The following is an 8,966-nucleotide window of genomic DNA, read 5'->3' on the forward strand; positions in this document are numbered from 1 at the left end:
CCCTTAAAACCATCCATTAACAGTTATAAATATTGATGTGTTATGATTATGGTATCAGAGCATTCATCTCTCTTGAGTATTCAAGTAGGGCGTGGCCTGTTTAGCACCATTAAGACATGCACTTATTTCCGATGATGTAAAACGTCAGTGTCTTGTCTGACAGAATGTCGCTCTGGCAATCTGCCTACATACAGAATGAGCCTGAGCCACTGCTCAAATGTGCAGTCACTGGATACAGTGCACATGGCTATTGACTAACTTGCTGAATATACATGTTTTATTGATAAACTGCCAATCTTGTGCTCTGGCTCGATATCTTTTTTTTGTTTATGATTTCTTATTCATAACGGTATTAAAACAGTTTACTGAACCAGTTAAGAAACACGTTTTTTTGTAATGGGTAATTTTTGTGGATATTTTTATTTTATTTTTGTTTGTTTTATTGTCAAGTCTACCTTAACGTTCAATGTATGTTGCTTACAGAACTCAAAACACTTTCATGAAATACTTTATTTTTAAAAAAATTACATAATGATACAGTTTTAAAAATGACAATGAAAGTTCATTCTTGATCTTAAAAATTGTAGTTTGACAAATAACCCTAATAGCTACCTTATTAGGGATAGCTCCTTGTTTAGACTGGGGCATCTCATGGTTACATTCTTCTTCCAAACATGTAGGAGAACATACGGTGATTGCAAATAAACACAAAAGGCCATTGTCCAGTATGTTTGTCCAGTCAGAGCTACTATAGAAACCGTGAGGACCTGCGCCCTCATATAAGCCTTGTTTTCACCAAGCCGTCTAGTTCAGTTCATTTCAATTACACATTTGAACAGTTTATTTTTGCATTTCCTTCATATTAAATTGGGGATGGTACCAAAACAACTGCTCCATGCCGTCCTGCTTTTTTGTAACCCTTTTGCTGAGGTATCCAGCAAACTGATCCCCCGTGTTTTTGGTAGTGTTCCCACAGGTTACATACAGGATAAAGGGTACTATAAGTACAAGTTGTGTGGTGCTTGGTGCGTTTTATACCCTAAAACAATTGCAGCCTGGCTTCAAACTTCCTCAAATAAAAGCTATACAGCTATAAAAGTTCATAAAAATGTGTTTCTGTAAACATTCAAGGTGGGAAATAGGCAATACAGTAATAGACTCTTGATTCATGTTTGATATTTACTTAGTTTAGTTTGACAATTTGATCTGATTCTCGTGAGCCTGGCAAATTGCATTGGAAAGACGTGCAGCCTGGATGCAATTGGATAGACCTTTAACCAATGAGAGGAGCGAAGCATGTGACATGTGACTTTTGAAATCTCCTCTGTCAGTTATCAAACCAGTCCCATAATAAACGGTTGTGATTGGCCCATCATAAACCAGAAAACAGAAAATCTGTCTGAATCCAAGCGTGGCCAGGCCGTATCTGCCAGAGAAAATGAAACATGATCTTGCAAATTAATCTGGAAGACTATTGGGGAGGTGAAATGATGAATAGACAAGTAGTAGCAGAGTTTGAAGCCTTATTCCAGGTCTGAAAACTATCATCAATCAAAAAGTAAGAATAAATAGTCCCTCAACAGTATAATACCTTTCATATTTCATAAAAGTGGCAGCTTGTGCGAATACTCTTCTTCATTGATGACATTATTTTTTATCTCAACACATTTGTACAACAGTCCTGCCACTGTGCAACGGAGGAAAAATGTTCTATATATGTCCTATATTGCTCCAGCACGGCAACTCTGTCCACAAATGGTCCTAGCATGTTTGAACAAAGTCAACGAGGATGTTCACTACAATGAAGATCTACGTTTGATCGTCAAAAAGACATTAGATGACCCCATGAGATTGTCATAGATCCAAGGGTCTTTATGATTGATTAAGGCTTTTATAGTGCAGTCTATTATCTTTAAATTCCCTTACCATACAGTACATGTTGGTTGGTCTCCATCTTCCAACAATTACATTTTACACTACAGTACCTCCCCTACCACCAGCTTCCTCATCCCCTTTGGTCATGCGTCATATTCTTCCCTCTGCAGAATGATTCATTTTTCATTTGATCTGGACACTGGAAGCAGAGCTAAATCCCCCAGAGAGATTGCTCCCTGTCCCCTCAGAAAACTCCATTTCACTGGCAGTGCACGTTTCTGAAAAGGCTGCAGCCTTTCTCCAGCATGGTTAATTTATACTTGAGATCACAATTGGGACTAAGTGCTGGATGAGTGATGCCTCCTATCTGATTCTTTGTCAGCAGCCATCAGCAGTTTATTTTTCTGACGTTCTATGTGCAGTTTTCTTGTTTGATGTCGGGGGGGGATGCAGGGTCAGCGTTCATGACAGGTTCTGCCCCTCGAGTCTATGATTAGATAGCTAGATGCAGAGATAATGGAAGGGAACAAGTGAGATTAATGTGAGACTGCTGGACAAGATGTGCGAGTCGCAGTAAACTCAGACTCGTCTCGCGCCTTTTTTTGCCAACAGTAATATGACACACAAGTCAAATTGCCTTGTTTGTAAGGATGCGGCAGTAATGGTGAGAAAAAGAGAAGAATTCTCTAGAGAAGCAACTGCTGGCAGGGGTAATGTTTTATGTTTGCCTCTACTAATGCAACCACTCCCCAATTGATATGCAGCTGCCAGACACTTAGATCAGTCACAGAATAACACCATCAAACATTCAATCATGCTTGAATGTATTTTTAATATTGAACGTCAGAGTTATGATAAAGAGTGACTGGGATCTCCATTTGTGGCACTGACTGCCGGGCACTTCAGGTAATGGATATGAAAGTCTACACAGGGGAAATATCCCCACATCTAAAACCCAATACAAAAGTCTCTCTCTCCTTCTTCTTCTTCCCTCTCAATACATTAATCATAACATTACTCATGTGGAGCCAGAGAAAGTCCACATATTGTACAAGTCTCCACCCAGAAATGATCGCATCACCCGTCCTGCGAGGATTTCTTGCCTCTGGCCATGTTACTCCAGAGACAGGCAGCCACCTGCAGGATTTCTCCCTTGATCAACTGCAGGACAGGCCGCTTTGATACCCCTCCACGCCGCCCATTTCAGAGCCACCGACAATACCAGATGGCATAGAATCCCCAGAGAGAAATAGAAAAGAGGGAGAGGTGCAGGAAAAATTACCTTTGTTAACACGACGCTGGCGAAAAGCAACGACCGTGTTGTTCTCGTTGACCCAGGAGCGAAATAAGATAATGAGCATGATCATTCCAGTGGCAGGGGAGGGACTGGACCCAGGCCAGTCGGGGCACACTCATTTGCTTGGCATGCACCAGCCCATTAGAGAAGAGAGTAAGTGAGCCACTACCCGCAACGACTTCTCCTTCTGCAGCGTCTCTGAGCATACCACCTCCCCATTATAGAGAGACCTGCAGAAGAAGTCTTGTTTAGCACCCCCCGCTGCCTGCACTCTTTGTACACAAGGCTGCCTTCTCTGGCTGTAGTGATCAGGAGGCTTTTATAAGAGTGACAAAGAAGGGAGAAACAAGGCGATAAAAACAGAAGGGACACTAGGAAGGCAAGAAAAAGAGAGAGAAGTCTTTCTACCGACTGCACAGCAGCGGCTCTATTCAGATGGCTCAGTTCACACGGAGTGCAAAGATGAAGCAAAGATGAAGTCAATTTGCAAATTGCCCAACTTTGGATAAGCCTGACATGCCCTTAGAAAGATTCAGGCATATTTTACCATCAATAATAAGATCTGTAGCTATGATTATATTCAGAAACACACTTTAAAAGGATAATTTGGGTTTAAAACTTGGATCTTTTAGACTTTTCTGACAAAAATCGTACCACAGTAATTGCTGAGATCTAAAAACAAGGTGACATTAATACAACAGAGAGCGACAGGGCATGAAATTCTAGTGGTATTGAGCAGTTAGAATGAAAAAGTACATAATCCCCAGTAATGCCCAAACTTGCTTTTTAAACTTTAAAGTTCCTAGTAGACAGATTTGGTATTGAGTCAGACTAGCTGTTTACCTCTGCTTCCAATCTTAGTGACAAGCTAAGCTAACCCTCTCCTGGCTCCAGCTTCATATTTATCAAAAAATCATGAAAGTGGTGTTGATCTGAATTTTGGCATATGCCTTTAATGTTTCCAGACATTTGGGAGTACCTGTTCAGAAAACTCTGGGGGTTATTTGCCTTTATTTAGCCTGTTCTCGCTCCCAACGTTTCAAATACAGCAGCTTGGTCAGTGGCCCTACGCTTCTGAGTTTGCGGCACTTTTAGGAGCTCTTATTGACATTCTCTTGGCAGCTGATAATGGCCAAACATCTGTTTTATTGATATTTGATTGATTGTTTTTTGATATAGTTGACAGTGCAATTTTAATCAAGCTTCCTAAGCACTAGGTTGGCATATCTAGTACAGTTTAAGATTGGTTTTATTCCTATCTAATCGTCAGGAACTTCTGTGTAGCCATTGCCAATTTTAGACCATCCACCTCCCATTTCTGCTACGGAGTACCTCAAGGGCTCAGTCCTTATCCCTTTATTATTCTCCATTCATGTGATCATTAGTTTCCATCTTTACACAGATGATTCCCCGATCTATTTCTCATCATATTCCAACAACACAACACAAACAACACAAAATTTAACACAGCCAAATCAAGCTGATATTATCGGCCAATGTCAGCTATCAAAGATATATCTGTATCTGTGTATCCATTTCCCGATATTTATTGTCAACTGTAGAATATCAATGCCTCTGTTATACTATAAATTTGCCCTAAGTGTTACGCACACACATTTTTTGCACTGATCCCTAAAATGCGGTTATAATCGGCTGATATATCGATACCAGAATTTTTTACTACTAAATATCGGTCAGGCTCCAATTTCAATTCACATCAACATCATTTAAAAGGATTGATGGCAAAAAACTATGAAAATAAAACAAACCAGAGCTCTCCTTTAACGTGCTTATTTCATCTATTTGGCTCCTAAGAAATATATGCCATATCCTCCTTAGAAGTGCACCTCCACGATCTGTCTCCTGAATATCGCTGAGCGTAGTCAGCGGAGGCATGAGAAGAGTGATAAGACAGAGCTTTCCAGCAGGATTGGTGGCATCGCACTCTGTGACCTCAAAGTGAGGATGACACTGGATGCGGGATCAAATGAAACAGACAAGAGAAGAGAGACCCTGTATAGAGAAAGAGAGGAAATAGAAAAGAGCGGACGAAGCGACGAGGAATTAAGAGCTGTGTGTGAGAGTCACAGGCCAGCTCGTGCAGGTCATCTGCTTGCTCTTTTGGCTTGCTTTAAAAAACCACGGCGAGGAAATGAGAGGGAAATGGGAGGTAAAGAGACAAGCAGAGGGAGGAAGTGATGGGATGGGGTGTATGCAGGTGACAAGCTGCCACGGGGAGAGAGGAACAGGGCTGCCGCGATGCTCTGCAGGGTGAGAGGCCTCGTCTGACACTGCAGCAGTGATATGGGAGCTGACAGGTCGAGGGAGGGGGCGAGCGGAGGATTCCTGCTGAGGATAAGTCCAACAACTTCGACATGACACTTCCAAAAGCTAATTTAGCGCTGCTGAGAGATGTGATGTGTCGAGCTTTCTACACCTCGGTGTGCTGCTTTGTAAGGAGACACTGGTGTAATTACACTTCCATACAGAATAGCTCAAAACCTCTTATTTTTTATTCACCATTTTCATAATCCTTTGTGTTGAAAGGTTTTTAAACACAAGCCTGTTCAGATGACAGAGTATTTGTCAGCCAAGTTTGTTTCCTCACCGTGATGTCCTTCGATACTCCCAGCAAAGATAATATTTCATGAATGGATCACAAATTAAGGGCGTTTATTAATCAGACCTTTCACTGAAGTGTGACTCCTCCCCGCGGACCATCTGTATCCTCATTTCTCTTTCCTTCTCCCCCTCATTTTATCACTCTTCTTTTTCTAGCTCTCGCCGTCGTCACCTTGAATCTGTGAAAGTGCCGTGTTCCTGAGGAAGGCAGGGTGCAGGATGCAGGGTAATGAATGGGACCACGGGGGTCGTGGCGCCACTGTCACCTCTTCTCATGCGCGGTAATGAGCCGAGGTCAACGAAAAGGAGGCGTCGGAGAAACAACATCACGCTGCAGCGCTGCCGCTGCCCCAGCAAACCTCATTAACTGGGCTTCAACCCCAGCTACAACTCTGGCCTTTATACACATGCTAACCAAAGGTGAGGAAGATTGAGCCGGCTTTAATTAATGTAGCTATTAGTGCTCTGCACCGAGCTCGCCTATTTTTGTCTGGTGACATACATGAGGAACATCAAAATCCTTTACAATCACTTAAACTCCTTGTTTTTTTACTTTTGTTATAAGTTTGTTCATTTTTTGTTAATCCGCAGGTCCTTAAGAAGCAAAAAAAAATGAAGCTCAGGAAGATAATCAGCAAAGGGATTAGCTCCTGTAATTAAAAAGTAAAAGATCTTATTTCAATGACACATTCATGCTTAGGAAAAATAAACAAAAGTCTTCCTCAACATGCAAGCTGCACTGTTCCAGTCCTTGAGTTTTAAAGAGGCAGGCTTGTGCTGGAAATTTGCGGATTTGATCCCCAGACTCCCCCTTCCCCTATCATCAGTGCTGCAGTGCCATTCAGCAAAGCACCTCATAAACAAATGCCCGCTATTAAGTAGCCAGAGAATCCGACCGTGGTTTTCTGGGACAGCTTCTAGGTGATTGTGCAAGGCGGTGAATATACTCTACTTAAATTATACAAAAGATGATTTGTTTAATATGTATTTTCTGCAGCTGTCTCACAAAGAAATAAAAATACAAAAGACGTCATTTGATGTAGTTGTGAAGTAGCCAGGGATCATGGAATTTACTGTTTTAATTCAACATCACCAATTAAAAAATGTATGACTCAAGTCAAAGTTCTGGTTCACGGATGAGGTGATGTATTAAAGATTTATGATATGTTTTGTCACATTTGCCTACTGCGTTTACCAGAGGTTGTAGCAAGAGACGAACAAATTAAACGTTGAATAAAATAACAGATTTCTCTGGGTTTGAACACTGTTGGAAACATTAAGTATAATGCAAGTTTTCTTATATCTGTGGCAATGCAGCAGCATTTGACAGAAATACATTTGACAGAAATACATTTCTTTCGACTTTCGACCAGGATGGGAGCCATATTAATCCAGCTTGGACTTCAGGCTGTTCCTGGCTAATGTCCCGTTGCAGGAAAATAAAATGGAAAAATGGGACTGAGGACAGGCCAAGCAATGGAAAATCAGAGACTGTTGTGCCTACATGTTTACAGAGACCTGTCTCCACCGCGACATCTCGGATCAAGCTGTTACACTCAACGGGCGGACCATGTTCTGAGCCAACAGAGAGCAGGACTACAGCGGCAGAAGGGGATGTGGACTCTGCGTTTACGTCATCGATGCTTGGTGATCAAACACAGTCATAGTCGATGGACATTAATGTGAAGATGTTGATCATGTTGTCAGCACTATCTTGTTGCTACTGGTTACATTCACCCTGACACGTAGTGCAAGTTCATGTTCATTTATATATGTTTATAAATAACTGTATATATGTTTCATGTTTGTGTACTGTAGCATGCAGGAGATTACAAAGTTTAATTTAATTGTGCAACCTTGTGTTGTATAACAAAAAAAACAAAGCCATCCAGTCGTTTTTATCCATTTTTATGCAGAATGTGACACTACAAGACATTTTTGCTGACAGACAATTGTCTTGTTGGAGTGTGAAGGCACAAACCACCAAGTCTCCCCCTTTAAACTTGCGAGATCAGGAACAAGTGCAAAAAATCGTGACATTCAACGAACACAGACGAGAAGTCAAAGTGTTGCCTCCCTCATTCAACACCATTTGTTTCCTCTTTGAAACTATTCTTGCCAAAAACAAGATGCAACAATGAGAATTATTCAGACATGTCACAAGCAACAGAGTGACAACCAACCAACAACCATTCTTCACAGTCACAAACATGAATGTGGATTCAATGATGAAGGATTTTTGTCTCAGATTTTAACAAAAAATAAAACTGTGTGTTTGCTGCTTCCCTTCTGGCCTGCCCATTCTACTGATCTCTTATTTGACAACCCTATTCTCCCATGTCACAAGATATTCCAACTCCAAGCACATCTTGTTTTTGGCCACAATAAAAATCAAGGTTTTTCTTTTTTTTAAGCTGTGGCATCTGGGACAGCTCATAACAAGGTAGAGACACGTCTTGGCACTGGCCACACTGGGTGAATTCTTGTGAAGAGTGCAAGTTTTGTGCCAACCTGAGGCTTTCTGTCTGGAACTAAAGTTTGCACCAGGCTTCAGCTGTTCTGTGTTGAAACGGGACCTTGCTGTGAAAAGACTGCCTCTCTAATCATACAGTCAAACAGCCCTCAGCTGTGTCAAACCAGCTGTTTAACTAACTCTGAAGTGTGACCTGAGAGGTCGAAAACGGAGCCAAAAGTATTAGTGTTGGAATATTACATAAGCCTAGTTTGAGTCTGAGCCACCTGCGCTTGCTGATATCTCTCAATACGGGTAAAGGTTTCCGTACTTAACGTTCAAATCCATTCTCTGCTTTCTTTGGTAAGAAATCATAGCTGAGCGACTGTTTTTTTCATTTATATCACCACCACAGAGGTTATGGTTTCACTCGTGTCCATTTGTTGGTTGGTTGGTTGTTTGGTTTGTTGATTTGTTTGTTGGGTGGTTGGTTGGTCAGTTGGTTGGTTTGTAAGGGTTTTGGTGTGTTTGTTGGTTGTTTGGTTTGTTGGTTGGTTGGTTGGTATGTTTGATTTGTTTCTTTGTTGGTTGGTTTGTTTGTTAGTGGGTTTGTGTGGTTTGTTTTTTGTTCAAAAGTTTCTTGATTTATTTGTTGGTTGGTTTTTGTTTGTAAGTTTTTTGATTTGTTTGTTTGTTGGTTGGTTGGTCAGCAGGAATACA

The 8,966-nt window shown here is 41.2% G+C and overlaps 1 long non-coding RNA gene across 2 annotated transcripts in view; it reads left to right on the forward strand.

Moving 5' to 3' along the window:
* LOC311249488 overlaps positions 1-8,079 on the forward strand; it is a 38,995-nt gene extending 30,916 nt beyond the window's left edge. For both annotated transcript variants that reach the window (XR_014621191.1, XR_014621192.1), the window contains exons 3-4: positions 5,951-6,214; positions 7,168-8,079. This is a non-coding gene — a long non-coding RNA (uncharacterized lncRNA). The remainder of the gene's footprint in view (positions 1-5,950; positions 6,215-7,167) is intronic.
* The last annotated feature ends 887 nt before the right edge of the window (positions 8,080-8,966 follow it).

Source organism: Pagrus pagrus (genome assembly GCF_965226575.1).
Source record: "Pagrus pagrus genome assembly, chromosome: 20".
Lineage (NCBI taxonomy): Eukaryota > Metazoa > Chordata > Actinopteri > Spariformes > Sparidae > Pagrus > Pagrus pagrus.